This window comes from Trachypithecus francoisi, unplaced genomic scaffold (assembly GCF_009764315.1).
Source record: "Trachypithecus francoisi isolate TF-2019V2 unplaced genomic scaffold, Tfra_2.0 Lachesis_group7, whole genome shotgun sequence".
Lineage (NCBI taxonomy): Eukaryota > Metazoa > Chordata > Mammalia > Primates > Cercopithecidae > Trachypithecus > Trachypithecus francoisi.
In genome coordinates, this window is record NW_022681472.1 from 1312727 (window position 1) to 1329160 (window position 16434).

Consider the following 16434-nt stretch of genomic DNA (forward strand, 5'->3'; position numbering starts at 1 on the left):
TCCACACAGCACAGATAGCTTCTTTCTGGATTTTATCATGGGATATTTTGTTTTTCACTATTGACTTCAGTGAGCTCTGAAATGACCCTTTGTAGTTTCTACAAAAACAGGGTTTTCAAAGTGCTGAATGTAAAGAAAGGTTTATCTGTGTGAATTGAATCCACACATCACAAAGCAGCTTCACAGATAGCTTCTTTCTGGTTTTTATCACAGGATATTTGCTTTTTCATTACAGACCTTGGTAAGCACTGAAATGTGTCTTTGTAGATTCTACAAAAACACTGTTTCCCACCTGTGAATGTAAAGAAAGTTTTAATTCTTGAACTTAGTCCACACATCATAAAGTGGTTTCACAGATAGCTTCTTTCTAGTTTTTATCCTGAAATACTACATTTTTCACTATATGCCTCAGTGATCTCAGAAATGTCTTTTTTCAGATTCTACAAAAAGAGTATTTCCAATCTGCTGAATGTAAACAAACATTTAACTCTATGAGCTGAATACACACATCACTAAGCAGTGTCAAATATAGCTTCTTTCAAATTTTTATTGCAGAATATTCAGTTTCTCACTCTAGGACTCAGTCAGATCTGAAATGTCCCTTTGCAGATTCTTCAAAAACTGTTTCCAAACTGCTGAATGTAAAGAAAGGTTTGACTCTGTGGCCTGAATCTGTACATCACATAGTAGTTTAACAGGTAGCTTCTTTCTAGTTTTTATTGTGGGATATTCGGTTTTTCAGTATAGGACTCAGCGAGCTCCAAAATGTGTCTTTGTAGATGGTACAAAAACAGTGTTTCCAACCTGCTGAATGTAAAGAACAGTTTCATTCAATCAACTGAAACCACACATCACAAAGCAGTTTCACAGAAAGCTTTTTTCTAGTTTTTATCATGGGATGTTTGGTTTTTTGCTATAGGCCTCCATGGGCTCCAAAATATCCCATTGCAAAACCTACAAAAACAGTGTTTCCAATATACTACCGAATGTAGAGAAATATTTGACTCTGTGAGCTGATTCCATGCATCACAAAGCAGTTTCACAGATAGCTTCTTTCTAGTATTTATAGTGAGATATTTGGTTTTTCACTATAGACCTCAGTGAGCTTTGAAATGTCCCTTGGCAGATACTACAACAACAGTGTTTCAATCCTGCTGAATGCAAAGAAAGGTTTAATTCTGTACGCTGAATCTACACATCAAAAAGGAATTTCACAGATAACTTCTTTCTAGTTTTAATCATGGGATATTCTGTTTTCCAGTATAGGCCTCAGTGACCTCCGAAACGTTCCCTTGCAGATTCTACAAAAATAGTGCTTACAACTTGCTGATTGCAAAGAAAGTTATCACTCTATGAGCTGAATCCACATATCACAAAGTAGTTTCAGAGATAGCTTCTTCTTTGGTTTTGTCTTGGGGTATTTCATTTTTTCACTACAGGTCTCCATGGGCTTTGAAATGTTTCTTTGCAGATACTACAAAAACAGTGTTTCCAACTTGCTGAATATTAAGAAAGGTTTAACTCTGTGAGCTGAATCCACACATCACAAAGCAATTCACAGATTTTTTTTTCAAGTTTTCATTACAGGGTATTCAGTTTTTCAATATAGGCCTCAGTGAGCTCAGAAATGTTCCTTCCCAGATCCTACAAAAATGGTGTTTCCAATCTGCTGAATGTAAAGAAAGGTTTCACTTAAGGAGCTGAATCCACATATCACAAAGCAGTTTCACAGAAAGCTTCTTTCTAGTTTTAATCATGGGATATTCTGTTTTTCACTACAGGCCTAAGTGAGCTCCGAAAGGTCCCCACACAGATAATACAAAAATAGTATTTCCAACCTGCTGAATGTAAAGAAAGGTTAAACTGTGTGAGCAGAATGCACACAACACAAAGTGGTTTCACAGAAGCTTCTGTCTAGTTTTTATCATGGGATATTTTGTTTTCCACTATAGGCCTTGGTGAGTTCCAAAATGTTTCTTTGCAGATATGAACAGAGACATTGTTTTCAACCTGTTGAATGTAAAGAAAGGTATGACTCTATGAGCTGAATCCACACATACAAAGTGGTTGCACAGAGAGAGTCTTTTTAGTTTTCATCATGGGATATTCATTTTTTCACTATAGGCATCCATGGGCTCTGAAATGTCCCTTTGTAGATCCTACAAAACAGTGTTTCTAACTTGCTGAATGTAAAGAAACGTTTAATTCTGTGAGCTGAATCCGCACATCACAAACCGGTTTCCCAGATAGCTTCTTTCTAGTCTTTATTGAGGGATATTTGATTTTTCACTATATTACTCAGTAAGTTCTGAAATGTAATTTCACATATTCTACAAAAACAGTGTTTTAATCCTGTTGTATGGAAAATATAACTCCGTGAGCTGAATCCACACATCACAGAGCAGTTTCACAGATAACTTCTTTCTAGTTTTTATTATGGAATGATCAGTTTTCAACTACAGGCTTCAGTGACCTCTGTAATGTCCCTTCAAGGATTCTACAAAAACAGTGTTTCCAACCTGCTGAATGTAAAGAAACGCATCACTCTATGAGCTAAACCCATACGTCATAAAAAACTTTCAAAGATAGCTTCTTTCTTGCTCTTATCGTGGGTTGCTTGGTTTTTCACTATAGGTCTCCATGGGCTTTGAAGTGTCCCTTCACAGATCCTACAAAAACAGTGCTTCCAACTTGCCGAATGTAAAAATAGGTTTCATTCTGTGAGCTGAATTAACCCATCACAAAATGGTTTCACAGATAGCTTCTTTCTAGTTTTTATCACGAGATACTCACTTTCTCACTATATGCCTCAGTGAACTCTGAAATGTCTCTTGGCAAATACTACAACTTGCTGAATGTAAAGGATGGTTTCACTTATGAGCTGAATCCACACACTACAAAGCGGTTTCACAGATAGCTTCTTTGTAGTTTTTATAGTGGGATATTTGGTTTTTCACTATATAAATCAGTGAGCTACAAAATATTCTTCCACAGATTCTACAAAAACAGTGTTTCAATCTTGTTGAATGTAAAGAAAGGTTTAATGTTGTAAGTTAAAACCACACATCAAAAAGTCATTTCACAGATAGCTTCTTTCTAGTTTTTATCATGGGATATTCAATTTTACACTATAGGCCTCCATGTCCTCCAAAATTTCCCTTTGCAGATTCTACAAAAACAGTGTTTCAAACCTGCTGAATGTAAAGAAAAGTATCACTCTTTGAGTTGAATCCACACATCAGTAAGCGGTTTCACAGACAATTATTTTCTACTTGTTATTTTGGAATATTCAGTTTTTCACTACAGGCCTCAGTGAGCTCTGAAATGTCCCTTCTCAGGTTCTACAAAAACTGTTTTCAACATTCTGAATGTAAATAAAGGTATCAATCTATGAGTTGAATGCACATATCACAAAGCACTTTCACAGATAGCTTCTTTCTAGTTTTTATCATGGGATATTTGCTTTTTCACTATAGTTCCTCCATTGGCATCAAAATGTTCATTTGCAGATCCTAAAAACAGTTTTTCCAATCTGCTGAATGTAAAGAAAGGTTTAAATATGTGAGCTGAATCCTAACATTACAAAGCCATTTCACAGATCGCTTCTTTCCAGTTTTTAATAACAGGATATTTGGTTTTTCATTATTGGCCTCAATGAGATTTGACATGTCCCTTCACAGATTCTACAAAAACAGTGTTTTTCCAAGCTGCTGAATGTAAAGAAAGGTTTCACTCTAAGAGCTGAATCCATCCACCACAAAACAGTTTCACAGATATCTTCTTTCTGGTTTTTATAGAGGGATATTCAGGTTTTTACTATGGGCCTCCAATGGCTCCAAAATATTCCTTCACAGATTCTACAGATTCAGTGTTTCCAACCTACAAAATAAAAAGAAAGGTTTAATTCTGTGAACTGAATCAATACATCACAAAGTGGTTTCACAGATAGCTTCTTTCTAGTTTTAATAGTAGGATATTAGGTTTTTAATTATAGGCTCACTGAGCTCTGAAATGTCCCTTTGCAGATTTTACAAAAACAGTGTTTCAGTATTGCTCAATTTAATAACGGTTTCACTTTATGTGTTGAATGCGCACAGTACAAAGAAGTTTCACAGATACTTTCTTTCTAGTTTTTATCATGAGATTTATTCAGTTTTTTACTATAAGCCTTCATGGGCTCTGAATTGTCCCTTGGCAGATCCTACAAAAACAGTGTGTACAACTTGCAGAATGTACAGCAACATTTAACTCTGTGAGCTGAATCCATACATCTCAAACCTGTTTCACAGATAATTTCTTTCTAATTTTATCACAGAATATTCTGTTTTTCACTATAGGCCTCAGTGAGCTTTGAAATGTCCCTTTGCAGATCCCACAAAAACAGTGTTTCTAGCCTGCTGAATGTAAAGAAAGATTTAACTCTGTGATCTTAATGCATACATTATAAAGCAGCTTCACAGATAGTTTTTTTTTCTAGTTTTTATCCCAGGATATCCTGTTTTTCATTACAGGCCTCAGTGAGCTCTGAAATATCTCTTCTCAGATGCTACAAAATCAGTGTTTCCAAATTTCTGGATTTAAAGAAAAGTTTGACTCTGTGAATTGATTCCATGCATCACAAAGCGGTTTCACAGGTAGTTTATTTCTAGTTTTTGTCATGGGATATTATGTTTTTCACTATAGGCCTCAGTGACCTCTGAAATTCTCCTTTTTCAGATTCTACAAAAACAGTGTAGATTCTAGCAGTGTCTGTGAAACTGCTTTGTGATGTGTGGATTTAACTGCAAAAACACCCTTTTGTAGAATCTGCAATTTTTCAACTTGCTGAATGTTAAGAAATGTTTCAATTTATGAACTGTATCCACACACCACAAGGCAGTTTCACAGATAACTTCTTTCTAGTTTTCATCACAAGATATTTGGTTTTTCATTATAGAAGTCAGTGAGCTTTGAAATCTCCCTTTGCAGATTCTACAAAAACAATGTTTCTAACCTACTGAATGTACAAAAAAAAAAAAAAAAAAAAGAAAGAAAAAAAAAAAAAAAAAAAAAAAGAAAAAAAAAAAAAAGAAAAGAAAGAAAGAAAGAAAAAAAAAAGGTTTAACTTCCAGGCTGCTGAATGTAAGAAAGGTTTCACTTTAGAAGCTCAATCCACACATCACAAAGCAATTTTACAGATAGCTTCTTTCAAGTTTTTATCATGGGATATTCGATTTTTCACTTTAGACCTCAATGAGTTCCGAAAGGTCCTTTTGCAGATTCTATGAAAACAGTGTTTCCAACCTGCTGAATGTAAAGAAGGGTTTTGCTTTATGAATTAAATCCACACATCACAAAGCAGTTTCACAGATAACTTCTTTCTAGTTTTTGTTACAGGACATTCAATTTTTCACTATAGGCCTCAATGAGCTCTGAAAAGTCCCTTCGCAGCTTCTACACAAAGTATTTCCAATCTACTGAATAAAAAAAATGGTTTCACTCTATGAGCTGTATCCAAATATAGCAAAGGAATTTCACAGATAGCTTCTTTTGACTTTTTATTTTGGGATATTCAGCTTTTCACTATAGGCCTCCATGGACTCTAAAATGTTCCTTTGCAGATCCTACAAAAACAGTATTTCCAACCTGCTGAATGTAAAGAAAGGTTTCACTCTATGATCTGAATACAACATCTCAAAGCAGTTTAAGAGATAGTTTCTTTCCAGTTTTTATTGAGGGTTATTCAGTTTTTTACTATAGACCTCAGTGAGCTCTGTAATGTCCTTTCAAAGATTCTATTAAAACAGTGTTTCCAACCTGCTTAATGTAAGAAAGGTTTCACTTTATGAGCTGAATACACATATATCAAAGTGATTTCACAGACAGCTTCTTTCTATTTTTTATCGCTGGATATTTGTTTTTTCACTATAGGCTTCCAGGGGCTCTGAAATGTCCCATCGCAGATCCTACAAAAACAATGTTTCCACCCTGCGGAATTTAAAAAGGTTTAATTCTGTGAGCTGAATCCACACATCACAAAGCAGTTTCACAGAGAGCTTCTTTGTAGTTTTTATCATGGAATATTTTGTTTTTCATTATAGGCCTCAGTGAGCTTTGGAATGTTGCCTTGAAGATTCCACAAAAACAGAGTTTTCAACTTGCTGGATGTAAAGAAAGGTTTCACTTTATGAGGTGTAGCCACATATCACAAAGCCATTTCACAGATAGCTTCTTTCAAGTTTTTTTTTTTTTTTTTTTTTGAGACAGAGTCTCGCTCTGTCACCCAGGCTGGAGTGCAGTGGCCCGATCACAGCTCACTGCAAGCTCTGCCTCCTGGGTTTATGCCATTCTCCTGCCTCAGCCTCCCGAGTAGCTGGGACTACAGGCACCTGCCACCTCGCCCGGCTAGTTTTTTGTATTTTTTTTTAGTAGAGACAGGGTTTCACTGTGTTAGCCAGGATGGTCTCGATCTTCTGACCTCGTGATCCACCTGTCTCGGCCTCCCAAAGTGCTGGGATTACAGGCTTGAGCCACCGCACCTGGCCCTTTCAAGTTTTTATCATGGGATATTTTGTTTTTCATTATAGGCCTCAGGGAGCTCTGAAATATTCCTTTGCAGATTCTACAAAAACACTGTTTTCACCTGCTAAATGTAAATTAAGGTTTACTCTATGAGATGAGTTCTTACATCACTAAACAGTTTCACAGATAGCTTCTTTATAGTTTTTATTTCTGGATATTTGGTTTTTTACTATAGGCCTCCAGGGACTCCTAAATGTCCCATCACATATCCTACAAAAACAGTGTTTCCGAGCTGCTGAATGCAAAGAAAAGGTTTATCTCTGTGAGCTGCATTCACACATCACAAAGTCATTTCACAGACAGTCTTTCTAGTTTTTGTTGCATGATATTCCGTTTTTCACTATAGGCCTCAGTGAGTTCTGAAACGTCCCATCACAGATTCTGCAAAAACAGTGTTTCCAACCTGTTGAATGTAAAAAAAGGTTTCTGTTTTTGAGGTGAATCCACACATCACAAAGTAGTTTCACAGATAGCTTCTTTCTAGTTTTTATCATGTGATATTCTGTTTTCCACTATAGGACTTTCTGAGTTCCAAAATGTTATTTTGCAGATTCTACAAAAACAGTGTTTCCAACTTGCTGAACGTAAAGTAAAGTTTCACTTTATGAGTTATATGCACACATCACAAAGCAGTTTCAGAGATAGGTTATCTCTCATTTTATCACAGAATATTTAGTTTTTCACTATAGGCCTCAGTGAGCTCCAAAATGTCCCTTCACAGATTTTACCAAAACAGTGTTTCCAACCTGATGAATCTAAAGAAAGCTTTCACTCTATGAGCTGTATCCAAATATGGAAAAGTAGTTTCACAGATGGCTTTTATCTACTTTTTATTGCGTGTTTTTTGGTTTTTCACTATAGGCCTCCATGGGCTACAAAATGTCCCTTTGAAGATCCTACAAAAACAGTGTTTCCAACCTGTTGAATGTAAAGGAAGTTTAACTCAGTTAGCTGAGTAAACACATCACAAAGCACTTTCACAGAAAGATGCTGTTTAGTTTTTGTCATGGGATCATCTTTTTTTTCACTTTAGGCCTAAGTGAGCTCCAAAATGTCCCTTTGCAGATTCTACAAAAAGAGTCTTTCCCACCAGCTGAATGTAAAGAAAGGTTTCACTCTATGAAGTGAATCCAACAGCTCAAAGCAGTTTAACAGCTTCTTTGTGGTTTTTATTACAGCTTTTATCATAGTTTAACAGCTTCTTTGCAGTGAATTACAAAACAGTTTCTTTGCAGTGAATTACAAAACAAAATTCTTTATTTAAATAAACAAACTCAAGATTTTCAGCCTTCTGTAAAAGACTGGACTGAATTTAAGTGAGCTCTGAAATGTCCCTTTGCAGATTTTACAAAAACAGTGTTTCCATTCTGCTGAACATAAAGAAAGGTTTCACTTTATGAGCTGAATCCAACATCTTAAATCACTTTAAGAGATATCTTCTTTCCAGATTTTTATCATGGGTTATTTGATTTCTAACTATAGGTCTGAGTAAGCTCTAAAATGTCCTTTTGCAGATTCTACTAAAACAGTGTTTCCAATCTGCTTATTGTAAGAAAGGTTTCACTACTTTATGAGCTGAATCCACACATCTCAAAGCAGTTCACAGATTCTTCCAAGTTTTTATTGTGGGATGTTCAGTTTTCCCTATAGGCCTCAGTGAGCCATGAAATGTCCCTTTGAAAATTCTGCAAAAACAGTGTGTCCAAGCTACTAAATGTAAAGAAAGGTTTCACTCTATGAGCTGAATCTGCACATCACAAAGCAGTTTCACAGATAGCCTCCTTCTAGTTTTTGTTGCTGGATATTTGGTTTTTCACTATTGGCCTCCAGGGGCTCTGAAATGTTGCATCACAGAACAAACAAAAACAGTTTTTCCAAACTTCTGAATTTAATGAAAAGGTTTAACTCTGTGAGCTGAATCCATACAGCACAAAACAGTTTCAAAGATAGCTTCTTTGTAGTTTTTTTCATGAGATATTCAGTTTTTCACTATAGGTCTCACTGAGCTCCGAAATGCCCTGTTGCAGATTCTACAAAAACAGTGTTTCCAAGCTGCTGAATGTGAAGAAAAGTTTTACTTTAAGACTGAATCCCCACATCACAAACCATTTCACAGATAGCTTCTTTCTAGTTTTTATCATGGGATATTCAGTTTTTCAATAAAGGCCTCAGTGAGCTCCAAAATGTCTCTTTGCAGATCCTATAAAATAGTGTTTCCAACCTGCTGAATGTAAAGAAAGTTTAACTCTGTGAGCTCAATCAACACATCACAATGTGGTTTCATAGATAGCTTCTGTCTGATTTTTATCGTGGGATAATTGGGTTTTTACTACAGGCCTCAGTGAGATTCTAAATGTTTCTTCACAGATTCTACAAAGTAGTGTTTCCAACCTGCTGAATATAAAGAAAGGCTTCACTCTATGAGCTTAATCTACACATCTAAAAGCAGTTTCACAGATAGCTGTTATTTACACAGATAGCTTCTTTCTAATTTTTATAATGGGTTATTTGTTTTTTTACTATAGGCCTCAGTGAGCTTCGAAATGTCCCTTCACAGATTCTACTAAAACAGTGTTTCCAAACCACTGAATGTAAGAAAGGTTTCAATTTAGGAGCTCAATCCACACATCACAAATCGGTTTTACAGATGGCTTCTTTCAAATTTTTATCATGGGATATTTGATTTTACACTTTGGGCCTCGGTGAGCTCCGAAATGTACTTCTGCAGATTCTATGAAAACAGTGTTTCCAACCTGCTGAATATAAAGAAAGGTTTCATTTTTTAGTTAAATCCACACATAACAAAGTGGTGTCACAGAGTGTTTCTTTCTAGTTTTTATCACGGGATATTCAATTTTTCACTATAGGCCTCAGTGATCTCCAATATGTCCCTTTACAGAGTCTACAAAAACAGTGTTTCCAAACTGCTGAATGTAAAGGAAGTTTTAACTGTGTGAGCTGAATCCACACATCATGAAGCAGTTTCACAGATAGCTTCTTTCAAGTTTTTTTTGGTAAGCGCCCCCATGACCCTATATTGGACTGAACAAAGGGGGACAAACATGGGAAGAAAAGACAAAGAGATAAGAGTATATTTGGAAGAAGGGGTTAGTGGGCACTTTGCCTCTAGTGGACATGGGCCCCAAATTTCCACAGTCGTTCTTATTTATTGGTGAAAGAGATAACAAGAAGGGTTTGGAAGAATAGCTCAGCTGCCTGGTCTGGTGTAGGCTTGCAAGACTGCATTCCTCAAACAATAGGTTCTAGATATTTTAGTAGATGACCTCAAGGAGTATGGCACCAGGGAGTGATGGCCCTCAGCAATCCATATTGGGCAGGCACAGAATTGAGTTTGCCCACATTCTGTGTTCATGCTGTTTGATTATATAGCCTATAGTAAAATGCTGAGTTGATCACAAGCCCTTCAGCCTTTTCTTCTCCCAATATTTTCCCCTTTCTGTTTGTGAATTAATTGAAAAAATGTAAGGCCAGGCTTGGCAACTCTCATTATCTGATTGGTGGTCCATCCAATTTTAGAGACAATGAACAGAAGATGGAGATAAAACATTATTCTAAGAACTATATATGGAATGTTAACATAGGGCTTTGGACAGATCCAGTGATTGAGGCTCTCCGGGCCTTGCTAGAATTCAATCCAGTCTTCTAAAGAAGGCTGAAAATCTTGAGTTTGTTTATTTAAATCAATAATTTTGTTCTGTAATTCACCAATACAAGAGGTGATGCTGGACGTGAAAGCTCTCTGCAAATGGGCTTTCACAAGGCACCATGGATAGTCACTTTGGTTACATTCTAATTTGGTTACACAAATATGTGTGGTTAAAATGACACCACAATTGCTGCTGCAACTGCAAGCTTTGTACTTGCTCCCCTAACCATAGAACTGTGGATTTCAACATTGCCACTTCATTTTGTAACTCAGTGTCAATTCTATTCTGAAGTAGCTGTGCTTGGTTGGCTGTACATTTCCAATTCTCTACATACTGAGCCATTTGAACAGAACTATGCAATGCTATAGAGGACATCACAACAGAAGTTATTAGCATGACCAAGGAAAAATTATCATGCCTAAGGCTCTATGGACAATGAGTAAGCTGAGTTAGAAGAAGTTTTGGCAGTATTGGCAGTCCTAGGCTCAGACAGATTAACAGGAATCCATAGCCTGGGGATGAAACCTAAAATCATCAAAGTGGAGACATTATGTATGTGCAATGTGCTATGATTAACGCAGTGATATAACTGGCAAGATTTACAGGTCAATTGGGTATTGTTTACTTGGAGCTTGTCCTTCTTAGCTGCCAAAAAGACATAAGGATTAAAAACACAAACTGTAAATTGAGTGATGATATTCTTTACAAATGTAACATTAAGACTGTGTTGTTTACTATTGCTATTATTGGAATATACCAATCCAGATGCTCCCATTCATAAATGGGAGTGCTGCCCTTCATATTATTTCTTGGATTGGTCCCCTTTTTCCTAAATAATGCCGTTGAAGTAAAGGCAGGCTAAAGCCTGCTTCATACCAAGCAATCTGGGTGCAGACTGGGATTGGATTCCAGTGTTGTATACAGAATAAGTATTAAAAGCTCACCACCAATGTCACCAAAGTTTGTGACATGATTTCTGACTTTTATCTTTACCATATAGTTGACCTTTAGGTGCCCAATCCATAATGTCTCCAGTTAACATAGATTGTTTTCTAGCCAGTGGACCAAAACACTGGGTCCACGGAGAGTGGTAGGAACTATTGAATGGAATCCATTCCATAAAATCAGTGCAACTAGGGTGACTGGGCTGGGAATGGTTGGTTAGTACACCAGTTACATTAATAGAACCAAGACTTAAAAAGTACCTGATTTTTCCATAGTGATTCAACCATGTTTGAGCTTGAATTGTAAGACATATATGACTGAGCGATGTCTTTGTGTTGATACACAAAGGAAGTCCTTCCAATGGAGTGGTATAATTAATGACATTGTCCTGTGAGTCTAACTGTTATATTTCAGGGGGTGTTAGGGGTCCCAAAGCCCACTCTCCCTGATCGTGATAAATCTCAGGAAGAGTGTCATTCCGAAGTACAGGTTGTACTACTGGGGGATTCAGAACATATGCCCAATATGTTTTTGCTTCTGCACAGGAAAAACATGATGCACAGGACATTATGGCTAACATGGCCATGAACATGGAATCAGGGGTTTTGGTCTGGCCTTGAAACTTCAGTAGTTTCTCAGTTTCCTATGTGGTTTTCTTGAGTTGTCCCTAGGTTATGGGGGTTGGTGTCATCATGACTCTGGTCAGTCTTCTCTTTGTCTTTGCACTCAGGCTCAGCTGGCTCATGGCATGTACTGGAGGGACTGAGCCCATGGTTGGCCACCCTGGGTTCCTCTAGTCTCCCATTCCATGGTCACATACACCTTGACGGCACCCACAAGGCTTGTGCATCTCCTGTAAAAACACAAGGATACTCTTGTCCCCACATCAGTAAATCCTTTGGGCCTTTCCGTTGTCCTTCTTCTGGGGATTTCCATAATGCTTTCAGATAAATTTTCCTCTCTTCCTCTAGCATTTGCCAATGTCTTTCTGCTGGAGTCTTACCATCCACACCAGGAGTCAAAAAATTTAAAGTAAATAAGGCTAAATGTAGTTTGGATTGTGGTGGTAACTGGTCTTCTATACTCCCTTTTTGTCTTTTCAATGTGCTTTGTAATGTTTGATGTGCCTGTTGTATAATGCCTTGTCCTCTAGGATTATAAGGAATTCCTGTTTTATGGGTTATAGCCCAAAGCTGTAAGAAATTTTGAAAAGCATGATTAGTATAAGTGGGTCCATTGTCAGTTTTTAATTGTTTAGGTATCCCCATATGAGCAAATGATGACAGACAATATCACCATACATGACCAGCTGTCTCACCTGTTTGGCATGTAGCATGCAGTTATAAGTGTCTGTAGTCACATGAGCATAGCTAAACTTACCAAAGGCAGTTATGTGTGTAACATCCTTTTGCCAAATTTCACCTGGAGCCAAACCTCATGGATTACATCCTTCTACAAGTGTGGCTCCAGGGACATGGTGGCAAGTAGGACAGCTTGTACTATAGCTCTAGCATGGCTGTGAGATAAATGTAACATGTGACTAAGGATGGAAGTATTTTGGTGCAATAGCACAGTGAGATGCTTGCACTTGCTGAAACACAGAACCAATCAGTTTATCTGCTCTCTTATTACCTAGAGATAGTGGCCCAGGAAGTTGTGTGTGAGAACGAATATGAGAAATATGAAAAGGAGCTGCATGAGAGTGAATAACTGGTTGAAGTCTTAAAAGTAAATTAAGCAGTTCCAGGTCTAGTGTACTTTTAATTGTTGCAGTTTCTATGTGACTGGCTACATTTACAACATAAGTTGAATTACAGACAATGTTGATAGGATCTAAAGTTGTGAGCTGTAAAACCTGAATGACTGCAATTAGCTCTGAGAGTTGAGCTGAAACCCCAGAGGTCATTATTATTTGAGTACGATTAGGTCCACAGATAGTGGCATGACCTTTGGAAGAGCCATCAGTAAAATAAGTCTGGCAACCTGGAATAGACTTGTGATGAGTAATCACAGGAAGAATGAAATAATGAACTTTATCAAACTGCAGAATTTTGTCTGAGAAATAATGGTTATCTGTAGCACCCACAAAGTCTGCAAAATCAGTTTGCCAGGCAGTCGACATTTTCCAAGCTGCAGCTTGTTGCTGAGAGTCTAAAGGAAGAATAATTTTATCAGGGTAATATCCCGTAAACATTATTGAACTGTCAGCCAATAGTCATAATTTGTGTAATTAAAGGAAGATAAACTTGCAAGGTTTTGACTGTTTGATTAGGTAGAAAGGGCCATTCTATTACTCTTACGGACTTGTCGGTGAACTGGCCCAAAAGTCCTGTTGGAGAGTGGGGGATAGAAAGAATAAACAAAAGCAAAACTTTTTGTAATTGTAGCCATGAGGCACGCCTCTGCTGAAGCATCTGCTCTACAAGTTGTAACTCGGCTTCTGCCTCCTTAGTTAATTGCTATGGGGAATTTAAAGAAGAATCTCCTTGTAGGGTTGGATAAAGATGTGTAAGTTGATGGGCTGCAATACCTAGCATTGGGTATAGCCAATAGCCAATTAATGTCTCCTAATAATTGTTGGAAATCATTTAAAGTCTGTAACCTGTCTTTATAGAGAACTGCTTTCTGAGGCTGTACACTTCTTTCAGAAACAACAGTTCCTAAGCAATGATATGGGGAAGTTCTTTGCACCTATTCTGTAGCTATTTTGAGACTCTGTTTAGTCAAAGCCTTGTTTGTTTCTCTGAATAACTGATGTAGGATTTGATCTGCAGGAGTGGCCAAAAGAATATCATCCATAAAATGAAAGACGTAAGCAGTAGGAAACATATTCCAAAGATTCTTTAATGCCTGTCCTACAGAATGCTGACATAGCGTAGGATTGTTAAGCATGCCTTGGGGTAAAACTCTCTATTGATAACAATAAACAGGTTCTCTTTGATTAATGGAAGACACAGAGGAGGCAAATCGAGGCTTATCCTTCGATAAGGGTATAGTAAATAAACAATCTTTAAGATCTATTACAAGAGGCCAGTCTCTTGGAAGAGCCACTGGAGATAGTAAATCTTTCTGTAAGGCACCCATCGGTTTAATTTGGGCATTAGTAACTCTCAAATCATGCAGCGGTCGACATCTTCTGGACATTTTTGGAATAACAAACACGGGTGTATTCCAGGAGCTAACTGACTCTTCTATGTGTCTTTCATCCAGTTGTTCTTTTACTAGCTACTGAAGCTGCATCAGTTTCTCCTGAGATAGGGGCCATTGATCCGCCCATATGGGTTTGTCACTGAGCCATTCTAATGGTAAGACAGAGAGTGAAGGAGAAATATCAATGACCCCCATCAGAAATCCTGACGTCCTTGCCCTTGGTTTTCCAATTACTGATATCAGGTTAGAATTTTCTTGTAGGAACCTCCCCAAACATTTTCCACTCTGATATCCCATGTCCTTCAATATTTTAAGTCCTGGGTTATCAAAGTTTTCATTTGTAAGTCTCATATCACATGCTGTAAGTCTTGACCCCATAAATTGATAGTTATTTTTGCAACATAAGGCTGAAAAGTAAATGATTGTCCATCCAGACCAAGACAAGGTAAAGTCTCAGCACTTTGTTGAACACTTTGAGTTTATCCTACTCCCACTAGAGATGTAGAAGTTAATTGCAAAGGCCATGATGGGGGCCAATTGTCTTTAGATATTACTGACACATCAGCTCCCATATCCGTCAGCCCATAAAATTTCTTTCCTTTAATTTGTACTACACAGGTAGGTCTATTAGAGACTATGGATTGGGATAGATAGATTTCTCTTGTAGTTGCACTCTCAAACCATTTATTTTCTTGTTTCTCCTTTCATGGGGAAGGGTGTAATTTGCAGGGAATAAGCAATAATTGAGCGATATATACTCTCCCAGTTCAAAAATCCAACGATCTTGCAACATTAAAACTACTTAAATTTCTCCTTCATAATCATAGTCAATCACTCCTGGGACTACAGTGGTGCCTTGCAAGTTAAGATGACTTTTGCCTAAAATTAGTCCAGTGTACCCTGTTGGTAAATGTCCCCAAATACCAGTGCAACTTTGATTCACTTCCTGGTGTTCCTGGGGTGAGGGAATCAATGTGCCTCTTGGAACCCATGCCTGAAACCCATGTTGAGGTATGGACTGGGAATGCCCGCATTTTTTGTGGGACCTGGGTCCAGGTCCCTGTCTTATTTCCCAACAGGGGAGTGCATTTCTGATGAAATTTTGAGTGACACTGATTAGTCCAGTGATTTCCTTTGTTAGAGTGAGGACAAAGTCCTGGTATTTTTCCCCTGGTCAGGGGGGAACTGCATTACAAGGTCCTTTCTGTCCTGCTATCTGGTAACATTCCTTTTTAAAATGCCCAGTTTTCCCACAATTATAACACTTTCCTGTATTAGGGTTTGACCCTTGGCTCCTTTTAGATTTGTCAACTCCTAAATTAGCCATTAGTATGAGAAATCTGACACTTCACTGTCTCTTGCAGTCATGCAAGAAAATGTGCATGGTGCTCATGTGACCCTTGCATAATATGTAGAAAGGGTTGTACTGGGACTCCCTCTTCAGGAATTATGGCCCAGACACATTTAGTGGCCTGTGCACACTGCTGGTATGCAGCATCTGGGAGTACCATTTGTTGTTCCAGGTCTGAATAAGGGCATTACCTAACAGCATACGCTCTGTAATGTCTCCGTGTCCAGCAACACGATTCTGTCTAGCCTGGTCTGCACACATTTTTTGAAAATTCAAATTCCATGTCAGACATCCACTAGCAGACCAGCAAGTTCAAGCCACATGTTTACATCAAAGGGTAAAAGATACATAGCACTGAACACAGATTCTAGCAATCCTAAAATGAGTGAATTTTGTAGGCCATTATTAACCACACCCACTTTTAGTTCCTTCAACAACTTATACTCTAGTGGGGTCTGTTCATGAATAAACTGCTGTGGATTATTTGACTCAGGCCCTACAGAAATAGGAAAAGTGCAAAGTCCTAAGGGCTCTCCAGCTATGGCAGCAGAGTATAAAATTATTTGTGTTGGGGTCTCTATTTCTGCTACCAGAGGAGGCAGTAAAGATGTTTCTGCAAGTGGAGGGGGTGGCGTAAGTCAATTTTTATCCTCCCTCTCCTGCTTTTTATTTTCAATTGGAGCTGTGGGTGGGACAATAGATTCTTTCACATTTTTAGACTCAGAACATGACTCCTTCTGTCCAGCAGAATAAGAAAGA